This window comes from Globicephala melas, chromosome 14 (assembly GCF_963455315.2).
Source record: "Globicephala melas chromosome 14, mGloMel1.2, whole genome shotgun sequence".
NCBI classification, from domain to species: Eukaryota; Metazoa; Chordata; class Mammalia; order Artiodactyla; family Delphinidae; genus Globicephala; species Globicephala melas.
Window position 1 is genome coordinate 50,949,730 of NC_083327.1, and position 20,860 is coordinate 50,970,589.

General features: G+C 37.9%; 1 protein-coding gene across 2 annotated transcripts in view; it reads right to left on the reverse strand.

Annotated features, from left to right (window-relative positions):
* TRDN (triadin) overlaps positions 1 to 20,860 on the reverse strand; it is a 495,585-nt gene that overhangs the window by 295,631 nt on the left and 179,094 nt on the right. The window lies entirely within an intron of this gene.

A 20,860-nucleotide genomic window follows, 5' to 3' on the forward strand; every position in this document is an offset into this window, starting at 1 on the left:
AGGAAGAAAAAATGGGCGAAAAGTAAAGGAAGCAGCGGAATCTGGAGCCTGTGAGGGTTGAGAGAACACACTGGAAACTGCATCAGTCCTAAGACCTCCAAACCCTTCTCATGGAGTTAAATATGTACCTAGGCCAGGAGTGAAGAAGCCAAAGGAAGCTCTGGGAGGTGCTGGGGTCGCTGCAGGAGCAGCTGTTGTCCCATGCCAACAAGGTGAGTCAAGGGATCAGTGACAACAGGCGTGTGCAACTGCCCCCTGGTCCCCTGCAATGACCTCCCTGGTCATGCTTGCCTCTGCCTCTCAAATCTCTCACACAATGATCCTTCTGTCTCACACAAACCCACAACCATGCAGGGGAGGGAATTCTAGAAAACATGGTTTTATCCTAGCCAAAATGACACAATACAAATCCACGACACCTAGCTTCAATAGTTACCATTTTACCAGTTTTATTTATATTTCTTCTCTCCCACATTTATCTTTTCTTTTTTCTAGTTTAGTAAATATTTTAAAGCAAATCCTAGATACCTAAATACTTAATCCCAGATCCATAAATACTTCAACATGCATGTCTGTTCCATAATTTGTTTGATAGTTTCTTGTTTGAGGCACAAAAAAATGTCCAAAGTAAGTTTTGTATCTTTCTTTTGCCAAGTATGGAATCAGCCACTTCTTGAAGGAATCACAGCTCCTTTTATTGGGAAATGGTATTTTGAGACCAAAATTTGGTCAGCAGGGGTGCTCATTGAGTTGGATTTGGCCAAGAAATATGAAATTTCAGTCATGTGTTTACACTGACATTTCCAAGTAAAATCTGGAATTTTCACACACCATTTTTGCTATTAAACTCACATTTCTTCTCTTCTGTTGAAAATCTGATTTCTTAATGATATCAACTTAATTAATTACTTCATTTTTTCCTACAGTATACCAATAACAATTTCAAATAAAATGACAGCAATACTACTAATAACAATAAAAACAGTGAATAGAGTTTTAGATCTCTTTTCATTTCTTTTACTCATTGAACTATATCATACTAAGGACAGAGAGTCAGAATTGTATGTTTTAAAGTTATTTAAAGTAATTATTTTCTCTGGTTATGCAAATAACTTGATATAGATTTAGGTTCATTTGCTTCAGGGCATTTTCAAATTTTAGTGATTAATTTTAATTATTTAAAATTTTTTAAATTATAAAATGACATTTACAAGTTCCCTAAGTCAAAACCATTTAAGAGCACATATTAAGAAAAGTTTTGTTGCCATCCTAATCCCTCGCTATACTGTCCTCTTCTTTTGACAGCTACCTAAATTTTGTTAATTTTGGCTTATACTTTCATTATTTCATATATTTATTTCATATACATATTTATATTTAAAGGAAGACATCTAAAATTTTAAATAGGGGAATAATAAAATGAGATTTGGCATTTACAGTAATCTGGCCACAGAATGAGAAAGGAGGAAGAGGCAAGATTAGAGGCAAAGAGTAAATATATGGCTAGTGTAACAATTTTGGGGAAACCAAGGCAAGAGTTCTAGAGACAAGGTACAGAGTATAGAACAGAATCAACAGATGTTTGGAAAGTAGAATGAGTTCTTTTTGATCGCTGAACGTTCATGGGTAGTGGGGAAAGAGGAAAGTATGTGAGGAGTCCCACTTTTCTGACTTAAGAAACTGGATTTGTAATCTAGGAGGCTGACCTGGAAAGAAATATTGGGCTGGCCAAAAAGTTCGTTCGGGTTTTTGTACCATTGTATGGAAAAACCCAAACGAACTTTTTGGCCAACCCAATATAACCAGCTCAGTTAGGAATTTTGAGTTTGATGTTCCAAATGAATGTCAACACAATTAGAAAAATGGAGAGAGATTAGGGTTAAAGATATGGACTGGGAAGTCATTATGTGTGAAAGTCAGTTATAAGCAAACTTCTGGGTGAGTAGGTCAATTAAGGGGAAAATAAAAATGCTGATGAGCTGATTTTTTTTCAAAATGCAATAGCTTACTGACTCCCATGGTGGGAAAAATGCATTTTCCTAAAACTTATCTTGCATGCTTTAATTGTTTTGAACCGTGTCACTGTTTTTGGCCTCTGCTTCTGACTATCTGGCCATTTTAGAGAAGGGTTGATCCTGTTATTAGATTAAGAGACAGATATTAAAGATAAGCAGGCTAAGTATGATGGCAGCTTACTCATCACTTGTATGGGCAACACAAAGTCATCGCAGCTAAAGCAATGGAACGAGGTGATATTGTCTAAGAGGGGCAAGAAGCTCATGGTGTCAAAGAAGAGTTATAAAAGTCATAAGAGGACACGGTTTTAATAAGCAAGTGCTGGTCAACAGTTCTAGTGCTGAAAAGTTTAACCAAGACGAAGATGTTAAGCATGCAAGTTGTTCTTTTGTTCATTTGTTCGATTTTCTTCATTAAGAAGTCAAGTGTGTATTTGAGACACTTCAGCAGAGTGATAGAATAGTGTCAGATTGTCTCTTTGAGGGGCTTGGCTAGAGGGATAGAAACAAAAAGGTTTGTAGCTAAATAGAGATATAGGGAGGTGAGGGAAATTTGCTGGTTTTTCCAAGTTAGAAAACACATAAACATGTAGAAAGGAAGGAGGGAATAGAGGGGAGATTGTGAAGATACAGGAAGGAGCCACATTGAAAGCATACCTTCATGAGGCCCTTTCCTCTCATACACACCCAGACACACATATTTCTTTTTTTTTTTTTTTCGGTACGCGGGCCTCTCACTGTTGTGGCCTCTCCCGTTGCGGAGCACAGGCTCCGGACGCACAGGTTCAGCGGCCATGGCTCACGGGCCCAGCCGCTCCGCAGCATGTGGGATCTTCCCAGACTGGGGCACGAACCCATGTCCCCTGCATCGGCAGATGGACTCTCAATCACTGCGCCACCAGGGAAGCCCCCACATATTTCTTTAAGAGTGATAAGCCCTTTTATAAAACAAGATCTTCCTGAAGCAATAACTTGTACTTCTCTGTTAAATTAATTAAACAAGGAGGCCATTAGACTGAGGTGGCTCTAATACCTTAGCAGCCTTTGACAGCAAACAAAACCTAAGCCTTTAAGCGTCTCAAGGTTAAGAAATCAAACCTAGGACAACAAGTCATAAAGAGCCAGCTAGCCTTTCCCAAATAAGGCAAACACTTAAGCTGTAGCCAATCAAATGATTTCCTTGCTTTGCTTCCGCCTCTTCTCTGTAAAAGTTTTTCCTGAACTCCTGTCAGCAGAGTGCTCCCTAAGCATTTTGGGTTTGGTGCTGCCTGATACAAATCAATTTTTGCTTATATTCTTAAAATTCTGGATATGCCTCAGTTTATCTTTTAATATCCCAGATAAACACAGATTCCCAAAACATTGTCATTTTCTCTTTCTCTCTCTTTCTCTCTCCATCTCTCTTATGTCCTTCCCCTCTCTCTCCTACCTCTGATCTCCGGATACTGCCCATATTAGATTGCAATGATCAGGCTTCTCCATCCTTCAGTGAGAATCATACAAAAAATAAAATAAAATGAAGGGTGAACACAAAGCTCTTGAAATGCATCAGATTCTAAAAGATAAAACCCATTTGAATTACAATTTTGAAAAAAATAAAATCCTTGCAGATGTTAGATATTTAGATGAATTTAAAGAAAAGAAAAACTAGAATCCTGATTTAAAAGCAGTTTTGGTGAGCTAATTGTTTTATTGACTGCACAAGGAAATGACTGTCAGTTTTCTAATCTACATTTGAATAGTCATAGTGTAGCTCCAATCCTTGCCATTCAACATCTGAGGCATGAGCATTTTCCTTCTGATTTTTAACATTTTCTCAATTGAAATTTTCCCATACTCATCTTTACTATTAACTAACTTCAGTATTTTAGAAATGTGCACTTGTGTGGAACCCTAATGAAATTAAACACAAGCATCTTTAGTTTTAATTGTGTGACTATTTCAATATTTAAAAGTTTCAAAATATGTTTCTAAGTTGTCCTTTGCTGTTCCTCAACTGCTACTTTTTGAGGCAATAAGAAGCATTAATGCAAATAAATGTACATTTCACCTCTCTTTCTCAATATGACCCCAATCAACCAATTTTTTGCTGGCAAAACTGTGTTGCAGGTGTTTAAGCCTGGAATATTTCCAGCTAGCTGGAGCTAGACCCATGTCAAATAAAGGGCATTTTACATTCTGAAACAAAAATCACAAACAACTTTTGGCTTCTTTTATTCATGTCAAGCATCTGTATAAAAATGGAAGAGTCTTACTATAATTTTATTAATAATCATGGTGTGGATGTTATTATATTAATTGAAAAATTAACTTTCCTTCCTCCTCTTAAAAATGTATATCTTAAGTATAAATACAATCCCAGTGTTACATGTATTAACAAGGAACGAGAAAGCAAGTTTTCTGTAGATTTATAGATTTCTATAGATTTGTTTCCAAGCTAATAGGATTAATTTCCTGGTAGCACAAGAACAGTCAAAATATCATAGTACTCCAGTTAGATGACTTACTTGGATCATTATGTTATCAATTTAGCAGACCAGTGAAAAAGAAAGATATTAGATTTGGGATTCATACAGCAGTTAGCATATCCTGACTACGTACTGAATAAACATGTATTTCATCAAGTCAAGGATTGGTTTTGGAAACTCTTGACTATATTATATATTCTCTTTAGTTATTCTATTGCTCAGTGTTAGCCAAAAAATAATTTTTTAAAAATAAATTTATTTATTTTTTATTTTTGGCTGTGTTGGGTCTTCGTTGCTGTGCACGCGCTCTCTCTAGTTGCGGAGAGCAGGGGCTAATCTTCATTGTGGTGCGAGGGCTTCTCATTGCAGTGGTTTCTCTTGTTGCAGAGCATGGGCTCCAGGCACAGGCTTCAGTAGTTATGGCACGTGGGCTCAGTAGTTGTGGCGCATGGGCTTAGTTGCTCCGGGGCATATGGGATCTTCCTGGACCAGGGGTCGAACCCTTGTGCCCTGCATTGGCAGGCGGATTCTTAACCCCTGTGCCACCAGGGAAGTCCTCAAAGAAATAATTTTAAAGTTTTTTTAACCACGTTAAAATGGAGCATGTAGGGCCATGAATTATGTTCTTACTATATCATATAAAAATAATAAGCCATTTCAGAATGGCTAGAACATTCCCTCAATGTGAAAATAAAATAGAATACTTTAATCATTGGATTACTATTGTGTAATTGGTAGAATCTATGTATATTCAAATGATATTTAAAATTGGAAATCATGTAGTCAATTCATCTTTTTGAAATATGACTATTCATCTTTCTGAAACATTGAATAAGCTTAAAGTCATGAAGAATAAATTAAAATAATACTAACTACAATTTATCTAACAATTACTATGTGCCATTCAAAATTCCAAATGTTTTGTATATATTAACTCATTCAATGCTCACAGAACCATATGAAACAGATACTCTTATTGCCTACAGAGAATGAAACTGAGGCACAGGGAAGTCATGTTCCCAGGGTTACACAGCTACTAATTGGAGTCAGGACTTCAACCCAGTACTTTAGCCCCCAGCGCCTGCATTCAACTAATTCACTTGGGTCTTGAAGTCCACGTGTTCTTTTATTATTACTGTTGTGTAGTTTTGCTTGTTTGCTTGCTGTATATGCTTAGCAAATAACTCCTGTTAAGCTCATACAAATTTTACTAAACAATGTGTGCCAGGCAATAAGCAGGTTAACAGGAATATTAAGATAAATGAGACAATCCTACCTTTGAGACGCTTAAGGTTCAATCAGAGAAATAGAGGTTTAAAAAGTAAATCTTAACACTATCAAAATCATCATAAACTATAAAGAACGACTGCTCATTACTTAGCATTCAGAGTGTAAAAAACACTACCACCTTTTCCTTTATTTATTTACTTATTTATTCATTCTTTCATCTCAACATTCATTCAAATGTTTATTGAGCTCACAGTGCTAAACACTTCTAAGCACTAGAAAAATCAAGCAAATAAAATAGACAGTCATTTTCTTTGCAAACCTAACAGATCAGTAGAGAAGAAAGATATTAAATAAGTAACCACACACAATCAAATGTATGTAACTTGGAATAAGTGCTGTGTGTAAAGAGTAAATGATATAATGGGGAATTAGGATAGAGTGACTTGATTTACACTGAAAGTTCAGGAAAGGTTTCTCTAAGGAAGTGAATCCAAACACAGCACTAAAAGATGTTTAATAGCTGGACCATCAAAAAGTGGGGTATTAACGTACGGTATGATTTATAATTGTATCCATCTAGATACATGTATAAATATAAAGTCTCCTTTGCTAAGGTTCAAATGAGTGGTATAGAGCATTGGTATCAAAGTTGGATTTCTTGACCTTGAAATCTGCCACCAGCAAAAACCTGGAGCCCAACATCGAATTACCAACTTTTTATTTTGTAAGAAAATGTCATTTAAAAACTGTAACAGAAGAAATATCTGTCATTATCATCATTTCAAAAGAGAATTTTACGACCAAAAACGTAGGAACAAAAGAATTAAGGACACATCTTTAAAGTGGATATATTTTTCTTTATCTTTTTCTTCATTTCATGAAGAATCAACAAACTCTGATTAGGATCTGGGAACCATTGGACTATAAAAACTTCTCTTTCCTTGAGGTGTTTATAAGCAGATTGGAATTAGGTAATGAAATGCATCCTTATAGATGTAGTGACCAAGAAGACCAAATAGGCCTGGGACATTGAACAGAAAATGTAGGATTTGAGATAAGACTTGAATCAGAATAAGAAGCACAAAAATATCAGCTATTCTTGAAAACTCAGTACACATGAGAACTGATAAAGTCTAAAATGTTGCATTTAGTGTCCCAGTTTTCCAAGTCTCCTAAAATGTAATAACATATTCACACATATGCAGTCACACAGGCATTTCTATATACACACACACACACAGACACATATACATATATATATATAACATTAAATGTTAAATTTAAACATTCTGATTGACTTTGGGTCTTCCCTGAATCACTTTGCTCCTCTAAACTCATAGCCTGACAAACAGTACACCTGTTTTACTGGGCTAAGTGCCAGAGGAAAAAAAATATCAGGGAAATTAATTTTTAAGAGCAGTAGATAAATGGCACACCTCATTAGAAAGTCTATTTAAAAGGCACATCAGGAGATGTCTGCAAGACTTTCATAAGAAATTGATGCTTCCGACCATTATATTCTTGCTGCTCTCTTCTCAGATTACTGATCTTACTTCCTGGTAATAAGACTCAAATTCAAGTTGCATTTAATGAGTGCCTCCTATGTGCCAGGCAGGTATGTTTTACATAGATTATCTTATCTAATTCTTTCAAAATTGTTTTGAAATAAGTATATTTTGCGGAATGCCTGCAAGAATTACTAAACGTGCTTTGAGACCCCCTGGTACAGCCATATAATGATCTTCCCTTCTTATGGATGAAGATGCTAATAAATTATGACCCTTGTTTTTAGGTAAGAAAAGCCACAAATTACTACAATTTATTCACGTACATTCTGACCTAGAGGAAAATCATTAACACGCACCAATAACTAAGTTTGTAGTCATTTCTTTAGAAATCCTACTTGCTCGCATTTATTGTTTAGAGAGAAAGTTGTCTCTTTGTAAATAAGGCAAAGAAGTCTGTAAGGAATGTCAACAAAAGATCACGAATTCTGACCCTGAAAGAATCATTAAACTATCACAGCACCCCACCGTTTTCTGGAAGGACTTCCTGGCTGAGTCTACAGAAGCTTGGGGGCGATGCCTCTAGCAGCCTTTGTGACTGCCTAGGCTCAGTTATTAAGGAATGAACATTACTCTGCCCCTCCACCCCAACTTGGGGTTTCGGAAGACATAGTATCCAGGTGATCAGACACCTTGGTTTTTGCCTACTGTCCTGAGGTAAATATTCATAGCTTTCCATTTCACACTCACAAGTGTCCTGTTTTGGATGATGAATTATATAGTCATCCTATGGGGTGGTTTTGTGTGCTGTCAAGTCACTAAACTTGAATTACATTTCCCAGAATTCCCTTACATGAATGTTCCAGGTAACAGTTGGGTACAAGAGAAATTTGCACAAGCTCTGGAAGGCAAAATAGAAGTAATAGCCATTGTTTACTCTCTGAAGGTTGATATAGGGCAGGTGCTGTCACCTCTCATGCACATTATGGCAGGTATGCTGGCTGGTCTTGACGTGTGACAGCAGCAGGCTGCATCTCTTCCAGTTCCCACTGACTGGCCCTCCTCCTTCAGCATCTCCTTCAGCAGGTGGAGGGCAGCAGCTTATATTGCAGCTCGCCCACGTCATCGTAATTTGAGGTGGTGAGAGTCAAATGAGGGTTCCAGGTTGTCCTTTGTCTCCCCTATTCTTTTTCCATCTGCCTTTTTCAGTGATGGGGTTCAGGACATGCTACCCCAAAATGTGGCACCTTAGCATATTGAATATTTTCAGCTGAAGGAATGGAAGAAATAGCATGTGCAAGAAGAACCTTCTGACCCTCCCCTAAAGCAGGTCATAAAGCCCTCCTGTGACAGAGGCCCTCCCTACACCCAGAGGAAAGGAATGTCCTTATCCTCAAATGCACAGAGGAATCTGAATGAACAGGACTTACTGTGTCCCCCAATCTGCTACACTTAGCTCAGACCCTTTTTCGTCGTGTCACATTTTTTCACCGCTTTCCACTTATCACCAAACCTAGCATAAAAATGCTCAGGTTTAACTGCCTCTTAAGGGCTTCACTTCCTTATGAAGAAAGGCTCCTATGTCCCATAAAGCTTATATTAAATAAACATGAGCTCTTTTCTCTCATTAATTTGTCTTTTGTTAGAGGGGCCCCAGCCTAGAATTTAGAAGGGGAGAGGAAAAAGATATTTTTTCTCCTCTACACTATCTTCCACTCTGCTGACTTCTGACCCTGTACCAGATAAACTGCAACAGCCTCACCTAGACTGCTTAATCAGCTCCCATGAATGCATAAGCCATACAAAATAAATTCCCTATTTTACATCACTTACAGTGACTCTACTCTCATCAAAGTCTGACAGATAGACCATAGCATTGTTCGAATAGTATTTTAACATTATGTTTAGTAAGAAATGAAGGGTAGGTGGAATCTCTTTCCTAGTATCTGATTTTTGTGTCCTAAAATTTGTCTTATTTGAAAAGATGAAGTAAAGTCACAAATTTTGCAGACCAGAAACCAAGCTGCCATCCCCATTTTACAGACAAGAAAATATAATTTCTTAGTCATGCTAACTTGTAGGTTATAGAGGTATCAGTGAACCCAAGTCTTCTGAAATAAGCATATGAGTGAACCCAAGTCTTTTGAAATAAGCCAATTCTATTAGTGCTTCACAAGTAGATTGTATACAGATCAACCAGATCAAATTCAGAAAATAGGGAATTGTGAAGATTGGCTAGAGGAGAATCATTCTTCTCAATCCCATATAGTACTTGCTTATGAAAATAGGTTTTCATTTCTATGTAAACATTTTTTAATATCTTGGAAGCATTCACCTACTTTTCTCAAGTGTCAGAGCCCAAGGACAGGTGCTCTCTCTGGCTTTCAGAGCGACTATTTCTAGTATGTTTTCTTGTACCACCAACCTTGTTTTTTAAACATTAACGATACATATTTCGAAGACTACTATGTGGTACAAAAGGCTCATCATGGTAATAATATTAATCCCTGGTAAATGTTTGAAATGTATCAGTTAAAAATAGCATTAGAAACACAAGAGGATCATTTACATTTTGAAACTCTTAATGAAGCAAATGGTATTTTTTCTGTGAAAAAAACATTAAAAAGGCAAGTTAAAACTTAATAAATGGAGAAAAGAAATCAGAATTTTAATACAAGTGGATGTATCCCATTCAACCAGTGGTTAATACAGGTTTTATGCTATAATTATATAATGTCCTTGAATTTATTATACTCTTTTGGTTCTAGAAGTTGATCATTCAAATTTTAATTTGAATTTCTTATTTGAAGAATTAATATATATGTCTGGAAGAATTTTAGCTTTGAGACTTTTTAAAATTTCAAATCCATTGGAGAATATTTGTCTTCTGAAATATGGCTTCAGGTTGCCAGCCATCCCAACACACCATCTTTCTCTTTGCACCTGTTGTAATTACAATCTTTCTTTGTCAATTAGAGTACTGAATGGTACTTCCTTAGATCTAAGTATTTATCTTAAGATACATAACTTGGCAATATAATTTTCTGAGAGTAAAATATGTGGTAGCCAGCCATCACAGTGGCCCCCAGTGATTCTTGCCTGTGGGCATTCCTACCATTGTATAGTCTCATCCAACACTGAATAGGGTTGACCTGTTATGACCTAAAGGATTTTGCAGAAATGGCAGTGTGGGATTTAAAAGTGTAGGTCATAAGGGGCATTGTGGCTTCTGCCTTGCTCTTTCTCGAGTCACTCAGTCTAGGCGATGCCAGTTGCCATGATGTGAGCACACACCAGCATTAACTTAAAAGCTGAATGAGTGAGACATCTTGCCAACTGGTCCGCAACCCCAGAAAAAAAATTTCAGATGTCTGCAGCCCCAACCGAGGTCTTCACTGCAACATCAAGATATACCCTAAGCCAGAACCACCGACATAAGCCATTCCCAAATTCCTAAGCCACAGAAACTGTGTGGAGTGATAGATGTTTATTATTTTTTTAAACCTCTTACTTTTCTGGTAATTTACTATGCAGCCATAGATGACCATTACAAAATATGACAAGTATCATTTTTTTTTTTTTTTTTTTTTGCGGTACGCGGGCCTCTCACTGTTGTGGCCTCTCCCGTTGCGGAGCACAGGCTCCAGATGCTCAGGCTCAGTGGCCATGGCTCACGGGCCCAGCCGCTCCACGGCATGTGGGATCTTCCCGGACCGGGGCACAAACCCGTGTCCCCTGCATCAGCAGGTGGACTCTCAACCACTGCGTCACCAGGGAAGCCCGACAAGTATCATTTCATAAACATATTTTTTTTCATTCTAATTTTATTAAATGTACTTATTAGTTTTTAAAGTGGGTCAAAACCTGTTTGACTGGATGAAATAAAAATTTTATGATAAATAGTTCTTTCTTCCTAAGGTAAGGAATTGTTTCAAAATCAAAATATCACCATTATTCATTCCTTTAAGCAATATATAGCAGAAAACTTGCTATGTGACAGACACTCATGTACAGAGATGAATAAGAGAATTTTTTCCTTGAATAAGGTTAAGTTTTTGAGTGAGATGGACAAGTAAACAGATATTAACAATACAATGTGTTAACTGCTGATAATACAGGTGCCTGTAAGGGACTAAGAAAATGAAAGCATGGTACAGTGAATTTTTCTTAGGAAATCTGGAATTCTTTCACAAAAAAGGGATGAATTCATCCTTCAAGAAAACTGAGGAATGAATCTCTTACTAGTGATATTAAAATGTATACAGGGGAGACCTTCAAGATGGCAGAGGAGTAAGACGTGGAGATCATCTTCCTCCCTACAAATACATCAAAAATACATCTACATGTGGAACAACACCTACAGAACACCTACTGAACGCTGGCAGAAGACCTCAGACCTCCCAAAAGGCAAGAAACTCCCCACGTACCTGGGTAGGGCAAAAGAAAAAAGAAAAGACAGACACAAAAGAATAGGGACAGGACCTGCAGCTCTGGGAGGGATCTGTGAAGGAGGAAAGGTTTCCACACACTAGGAAGGCCCTTCACTGGTGGAGACAGGGGGTGGGTGGCAGGGGGAAAGCTTCAGAGCCACAGAGGAGAGAGCAGCAACAGGGGTGCAGAGGGCAAAGCGGAGAGATTCCCGCACAGAGGATTGGTGCCAACTAGCACTCACCAGCCCGAGAGGCTTGTCTGCTCACCCGCCGGGATGGGTGGGGGCTGGGAGCTGAGGCACGGGCTTTGGAGGTCGGATCCCAGGGAGAGGACTTGGGTTGGCTGCATGAATATGGCCTGAAGGGGATACTGCACCACAGCTAGCTGGGAGAGAGTCCAGGAAAAATTCTGGAACTGCCTAAGAGACCACTGTTTCGGGGTGCACGAGGAGACTGGATTGAGAGTACCGCCTAAACGAGCTCGAGATGGGCATGAGCCGCGGCTATCAGCACAGACACCAGAGCTGGGAATGAAATGCTAAGGCTGCTGCTGCAGCCACCAAGAAGGCTGTGTGCAAACGCAGGTAACTATCCACACCTCCTCTCCCTCGAGCCTGAGCAGCCCGCCACTGCCAGGGTCCCGTGATCCAGGGACAACTTCCCTGGGAGAAGACACGGCGCACCTCAGGATGGTGCAACATCATTCCAGCCTCTGCTGCCACAGGCTCGCCCCGCATTCCATACCCCTCCCTCCCCCCGGCCCGAGTGAGCCAGAGCCCCCCAATCAGCTGCTACTTTAACCCTGTCCTGTCTGGGAGGGAACGGATGTCCTCAGGCGACCTACACACAGAGGCAGGGCCAAATCCAGAGCTGAACCCCGGGAGCTGTGCGAACAAAGAAGAGAAAGGGAAATCTCTCCCAGTAGCCTCTGGAGCAGCAGATTAAATCTCCACACTAACTTGACGCACGTTGCATCTGTGGAATACCTGAAGAGACAACGAATCATCCCAAAATTGAGGCAGTGGACTTTGGGAGCAATTGTACACTTGGGATTTGCTTTCTTCATCTAATTTGTTTCTGGTCTTACGTTTATCTTAGTTTAGTATTTAGAGTTTATTATCATTGGTAAATTTGTTTATTGATTTGGTTGCTCTCTTCCTTTTTTTTAATATATACATATTTTTTTTTCCTTTTTTTCTGAGTGTGTATGTGCATGCTTCTTTGTGTGATTTTGTCTGTATAGCTTTGATTTTACCATTTGCCCTAGGGTTCTGTTTTTTTTTCATCCTTTTTTTTTTTCAGTATAGTTCTTAGCGCTTGTTATCATTGGTGAATTTGTTTTTTGGTTTGCCTGCTCTCTTCCTTCTTACTTTCTTTTCTTTTATTACTTTTGAATTTTTTTATTTTTAATAATTTTTTTATTTTTTTATTTTAATAACTTTATTTTATTTATTTATTTATTCTTTCTTTTTTTTCCCTTTTCTGAGCTTTGTGGCTGACAGGGTCTTGGTGCTCCAGCGGGGTGTCAGGCCTGTGCTTCTGAGGTGGGAGAGCAAAGTTCAGGACATTGGTCCACCAGAGACCTCCCAGATCCACATAACATCAAACAGCAAAAGCTCTACCAGAGATCTCTGTCTCAATGCTAACACCCAGCTCCACTCAATGACCAGCATGCTCCAGTGCTGGACACCCTATGCCAAACAACTAGCAAGACAGGAACACAGCCCCACCAATTAGCAGAGAGGCCACCTAAAATCATAATAAGGTCACAGACACCCCAAAACTCACCACCAGACGTGGATCTGCCCACCAGAAAGACAAGATCCAGCCTCATCCACCAGAACACAGGCACTAGTCCCCTCCACCAGGAAGCCTACGCAACCCACTGAACCAACCTTACCCACTGGGGGAAGACACCAAAAACAATGGGAATTACGAACCTGCAGCCTGCGAAAAGGAGAACCCAAACACAATAATTTAAGCAAAATGAGAAGACAGAGAGAAACACACAGCAGATGAAGGAGCAAGGTAAAAATCCACCAGACCAAACAAATGAAGAGAAAATAGGCAGTCAACCTGAAAAAGAATTCAGAGTAGTGATAGTAAAGGTTATCCAAAATCTTGGAAACAGAATGGAGACAATACAAGAAAAGTTTAACAAGGACCTAGAAGAACTAAAGAGCAAACAAACAATGATGAACAACGCAATAAATGAAATTAAAAGTTCTCTAGAAGGAGTCAACAGCAGAATAAATGAGACAGAAGAATGGATAAGTGACCTGGAATATAAAATAGTAGAAATAAATACCGCAGAGCAGAATAAAGAAAAAAGAAGAAAAGAAATGAGGACAGTCTCGGAGACTTCTTGGGCAACACTAAACACAACCAACATTCGAATTATATGGGCCCTAGAAGACGAAGAGAAAAAGAAAGGGACTGAGAAAATATTTGATGAGATTATAGTTGAAAACTTCCTAACATGGGAAAGGAAAGAGTCAGTCAAGTGCAGGAAGTGCAGAGAGTCCCATACAGGATAAATCCAAGGAGAAACACTCCAAGACACATATTAATCAAATATCAAAAATTAAATACAAAGAAAAAATATTAAAAGCAGCAAGGGAAAAACAACAAATAACACAAAAGGGAATACCCATAAGGTTAACAGCTGATCTTTCAGCAGAAACTCTGCAAGCCAGAAGGGACTGGCAAGAATATTTAAAGTGATGAAAGGGAAAAACCTACAAAGAAGATTACTCTACCCAGCAAGGATCTCATTCAGATTCGATGGAGAAATTAAAACCTTTACAGACAAGCAAGAGCCAAGAGAATTCAGCACCACCAAACCAGCTTTACAACAAATGCTAAAGGAACTTCTTTAGGCAGGAAACACAAGAGAAAGAAAAGGTCTACAATAACAAACCCAAGACAATTAAGAAAATGGTAATAGGAACATACATATCGATAACTACCTTAAATTTCAATGGATTAAATGCTCCAACCAAAAGACATAGATCGGCTGAATGGATACAAAAACAAGACCCGTATATATGCTGTCTATAAGAGACCCACTTCAGACCTAGGGACACATACAGACTGAAAGTGAGGGGATGGAAAAAGATATTCTATGCAAATGGAAATCTAAAGAAAGCTGGAGTAGCAACTATCATATCAGACAAAATAGACTTTAAAAAAAGACTATTACAAGAGACAAAGAAGGACACTATATAATAATCAAGGGATCCATCCAAGAAGAAGATATAACAATTGTAAATATTTATGCACCCAACATAGCAGCACCTCAATAAATAAGGCAAATGCTAACAGCCATAAAAGGGGAAATTGACAGTGACACAATCATATTAGGGGATTTAACACCCCACTTTTACCAATGGACAGATCATCCAAAATGAAAATAAATAAGGAAACACAAGCTTTAAACGATACATTAAACAAGAACTTAATTGATATTTATAGGACATTCCATCCAAAAACAACAGAATACACTTTCTTCTCAAGTGCTCATGGAACATTCTCCAGGATAGACCAGATCTTGGGTCACAAATCAAGCCTTGGTAAAATTAAGAAAACTGAAATTGTATCAAGTAACTTTGCTGACCACAACGCTATGAGACTACATATCAATTACAGGAAAAAAATCTGTAAAAAATACAAACACATGGAGGTTAAAGAATACACTACTAAATAACCAAGAGATCACTGAAGAAATCAAAGAGGAAATCAAAAAATACCTAGAAACAAATGGCAATGAAAATACGACAACCCAAAACATATGGGATGCAGCAAAAGCAGTTCTAAGAGGGAAGTTTATAGCAATAAAATCCTACCTCAACAAACAAGTAACATCTCAAAGAAACAACCTAAACTTACACCTAAAGCAATTAGACAGAGAAGAACAAAAAAAGCCCCAAAGTTAGCAGAAGGAAAGAATTCATAAAGATCAGATCAGAAATAAATGAAAAAGAAATGAAGGAAACAATAGCAAAGATCAATAAAACTAAAAGCTGGTTCTTTGAGAAGATAAATGAAATTGATAAACCTGTAGCCAGACTCATCAAGAAAAAAAAGGAGAAGACTCATATCAATAGAATTAGAAATGAAAAAGGAGAAGTAACAACTGACACTGCAGAAATACAAAGGATCATGAGAGATTACCACAAGCAACTATATGCCAAGAAAATGGACAACCTGGAAGAAATGGACCAATTCTTACAAAAAAAGCACAACCTTCCATGACTGAACCAGGAAGAAATAGAAAATATAAACAGACCAATCACAAGCACTGAAATTGAGCCTGTAATTAAAAATCTTCCAACAGGGCTTCCCTGGTGGCACAGTGGTTGGGAGTCCGCCTGCCAATGCAGGGGACGCGGGTTCGTGCCCCGGTCCGGGAGGATCCCGCGTGCTGTGGAGAGGCTGGGCCCGTGAGCCATGGCCGCTGAGCCTGCGCGTCCGGAGCCTGTGCTCCGCAGTGGGAGAGGCCACAGGGGTGAGAGGCCCACATACCGCAAAGAGAAAAAAGAAAAAAATCTTCCAACAAACAAAAGTCCAGGACCAAATGGCTTCACAGACAAATTCTATCAAACATTGAGAGAAGAGCTAACGCCTATCCTTCTCAAACTCTTCCAAAATATAGCAGAGGGAGGAACACTCCCCAACTCTTTCTATGAGGCCACATCACCCTCATACCAAAACCAGACAAAGATGTCACAAGGAAAGAAAACTACAGGCCAATATCACTGATGAACATAAATGCAAAAATCCTCAACAAAATACTAGCAAACAGAATCCAACAGCACATTAAAAGGATCATACACCATGATCAAGTGGGGGTGTATCCCAGGAATGCAAGGATTCTTCAATATACGCAAATCAATCAATGTAATAAACCATATTAACAAACTGAAGGATAAAAACCATATGATCATCTCAATAGATGCAGAAAAAGGTTTGACAAAATTCAACACCCATTTATGATTAAAAACCCTCCAAAAAGTACACAGAGAGGGAACTTACTTCAACATAATAAAGGCCACATATGACAAACCCACAGCCAACAACGTTCTCAATGGTGAAAAACTGAAACCATTTCCACTAAGATCAGGAACAAGACAAGGTCGTCCACTCTCATCACTATTATTCAACATAGTTTTGGAAGTTTTAACCACAGCAATCAGAGAAGAAAAAGAAATAAAAGGAATTCAAATCAGAAAAGAAGATGTAAAGATGGTACTGTTTGCAGACGACATGATACTATACATAGTGAATCCTAAAGATGCTACAGAATACTACTAGAGCTAATCAATGAATTTGGGAAAGTATCAGGATACAAAATTAATATACAGAAATCTCTTGCATTCTTATACACTCATGATAGAAAATCTGAAAGAGAAATTAATGAAACACTCCCATTTACCATTACAACACAAAGAATAAAATACTTAGGAATAAACCTACCAAAGGAGACAAAAGACATGTATGCAGAAAACTATAAGACACTGACGAAAGAAAGTAAAGATGATACAAACAGATGGAGAGATATACCACGTTCTTGGATTGGAAGAATCAACATTGTGAAAATGACTATATTACCCAAAGCAATCTACAGATTCAGTGCAATCACTATCAAACTACCAATGGCATTTTTCACAGAACTAAAACAAAAAATTTCACAATTTGTATGGAAACACAAAAGACCCCAAATAGCCAAAGTAATATTGAGAAAGAAAAACAGAGCTGGAGGAATCAGGCTCCCGGATTTCAGAGTATACTATAAAGCTACAGTAATCAAGACAGTATGGTACTAGCACAAAAACAGAAATATAGATCAACGGAATAGAATAGAAAGCCCAGAGCTTAACCCACACACATATGGTCACCTTATCTTTGAAAAAGGAAGCAAGAATATACAATGGAGTAAAGACAGCCTCTTCAATAAGTGGTGCTGAGAAAACTGGACAGCTACATGTAAAAGAATGAAATTAGAACACTCTTTAACACCATACACAAGAATAAACTCACAATGGATTAAAAACCTAAATGTAAGGCCAGACACTATAAAACTCTTAGAGGAAAACATAGGTAAAACACTCTATGACATAAATCACAGCAAGATCCTTTTTGACCCACCTCCTAGAGAAATGGAAATAAAACCAAACATAAACAAATGGGACCTAATGAAACTTAAAAGCTTTTGCACAGCAAAGGAAACCATAAACAAGACTAAAAGACAACCCTCAGAATGAGAGAAAATATTTGCAAATGAAGCAACTGACAAAGGATTAATTTCCAAAATTTACAAGCAGCTCATGCAGCTCAATATCAAAAAAACAAACAACCCAATCCAAAAATGGCAGAAGACCTAAACAGACATTTCTCCAAAGAAGATATACAGGTTGCCAACAAACACATGAAAGGATGCTCAACATCACTAACCATTAGAGAAATGCAAATCAAAACTACAGTGAGGTATCACCTCACACCGTCAGAATGGTCATCGTCAAAAAATCTACAAACAATAAATGCTGGAGAGGGTGTGGACAAAAGGGAACCTTCTTGCACTGTTGGTGGGAATGTAAATTGATACAGCCACTATGGAGAACAGTATGGATGTTCCTTAAAAAACTAAAAATAGAACTACCATACGACCCAGCAATCCAACTACTGGGCATATACCCTAAGAAAACCATAATTCAAAAAGAGTCATGTATCACAATGTTCATTGCAGCTCTATTTACAATAGCCAGGACATGGAAGCAACCTAAGTGTCCATCAACAGATGAATGGATAAAGAAGATGTGGCACATATATACAATGGAATACTAATCAGCCATAAAAAGAAACGAAATTGAGTTATTTGTAGTGAGGTGGATGGACCTAGAGTCTGTCATACAGAGTGAAGTAAGTCAGAAAGAGAAAAACAAATACCATATGCTAACACACATATATGGAATCTAAAAAAAAAAAAAAAGGGTCTGAAGAACCTAGGGGCAGGACAGGAATAAAGACACAGACATAGAGAATGGCCTTGAAGACACGGGGAGGGGGAAGGGTAAGCTGGGATGAAGTGAGAGCGTGGCGTTGACATATATACACTACCAAATGTAAAACAGATAGCTAGTGGGAAGAAGCTGCACAGCATAGGGAGATCAGCTCGATGCTTTGTGACCACTTAGAAGGGTGGGATAGGGAGGGTGGGAGGGAGACGCAAGAGGGAGGGGATACGGGGATATATGTATATGTATGGCTGATTCACTTTATTATAAAGCAGAAACTAATACTCCATTGTAAAGCAATTACAGTCCAATAAAGATGTTTAAAAAATTAATAAATAAATAAAATTTTAAAAATAAAATGTATACAGTACTTGTGATAAACCAGGTTCTGTCCTAAACACTCCAAATATATTCATTTGTATAATTCTCTTAATCTTATTACATATGTACTATTGTATAGATGATGAAACTGAAGCAAAGAGAGACTAAGTGACTTTTCTGATATCACAAGGGCTATAAAGTTGCAAGATCTGGATTTAATAGCAAGGAAATGCAGCACCAGAGTTCACATTCTTAACTACTTTTTTACACTTTCTGCTATACTGGATCAGGGAACGAGGGAAGGATGGTATGAGCAGAGGCAGGGAGGAGTGAGAGTGTATGTTTTCCCAGGCAAAGAAAACAGGTGAGAGCAATAGGAAGTATGGCTGGAAAACGGGGTGCATGAGCGGAATTACAAGATGAAAATAAAGGGCTAAGCCAAGGACTTGAATTTCATGCCAAGGAATTTGTACTTGGCAGAAATACTCAATGAAATTTATGTTTTATGAAGATACCTTGGGGGCAATGTTAAAGGGGAGAGGCCTGGATGAGGCAGACAAGAAGAAACTGCATTAGCCCCCTCAAAAGAGAATCAAGGTCTGAAGTGTAGTAATGGAGACTGTGGTAATAAGAGGAGGGAGCAAATTTATGAGGCATAAGAGGGTTGGCTGGCATACAGTGTGGTAACTGATCAGGTGCCCAGCAGATTTAACAGATGACTTGCAGGTTTCTTTTTGCAGGAAATGGATAGATGGTTAGGTCATTAATAAATATATAGAACTGGAGGAGGAGTCTTCACAAAGACGATGTACTTAGCAAACACTTCTTGAAAGAAGAAGTGAAGTAGTAGTAATACAGAGGTTATTTTTCCCCTATCAAATGAAATGCCAGGAACATAGGCATTATCCATAGTAACTAATTACAATGGTCCAAGGAAGCTCTACTGTGGACTATGTGCCTTACATTTAAGTAATCTAATCTGAAAATTTAATTATAGGTAGCTGCTCATTTTATCAAATAATTAAGAACAAATTCATCAGTAATTTATTTAGTATACTTATTAAAATATTAACTTTACAAATATTAGATTTATACACAATTCTTAAAATACATCTACTGTAAAAATTGAAGAACTATATTATATGACCATATTTGGTTCTAAAATTTGAATGAATAAAATTCTAAAAAAGAACAGATGAAAAATATCAGTCAATATAGGCTCAAGGGAAATGAAATTTCCTGGAGTAATGTAAACAACTGTTTTTCACTTAAAATTCTAGGTCATATTTTATATTATAGGCATTTCAACTGTATATCCTTTTAAGAGTCTGCATTACACAATATACCAAAACTATTGCCTACTTAAAGCAGAGGTTTATGGCTCTGGATAAATAGCCCTTTTGCTTTGGTTGACATCATGAGACTTAGCTCTACCTGTTAGATGATGCTCACTTTAACCCAGCTACCAACGGTACAGGGGGCAGAGTTATCTCAGTCACACCTCCATATCAATAAACCCAAACTATACAGTTTTTTGACTTTGTGTTATTCATACTTGCATTTCTTTTAAAATAGCCATTTCCTGGCATATGTAGTAGATACTTGACAATAATTGTTGAATGAGTAAAATACCATAATGGGAAGTAGAGGATCTCTCAGTATATAGAATGCAACTTACAGTATTTATAGTTTCTGAGTTCTACCGATTCCACTCTTACTGAAGAAAGAACAGGTAGGTTGCAGGGTGCACAGGGCAAATATGAACGAGCACATTAAGAAGCTAATAAAATGTTTTTGCTTATGATACAAAGGCATAAGCATAAACTCATTCATCTATTCATTTAATAATTATTGAGCACCTGACCGATTCTTTCTCTC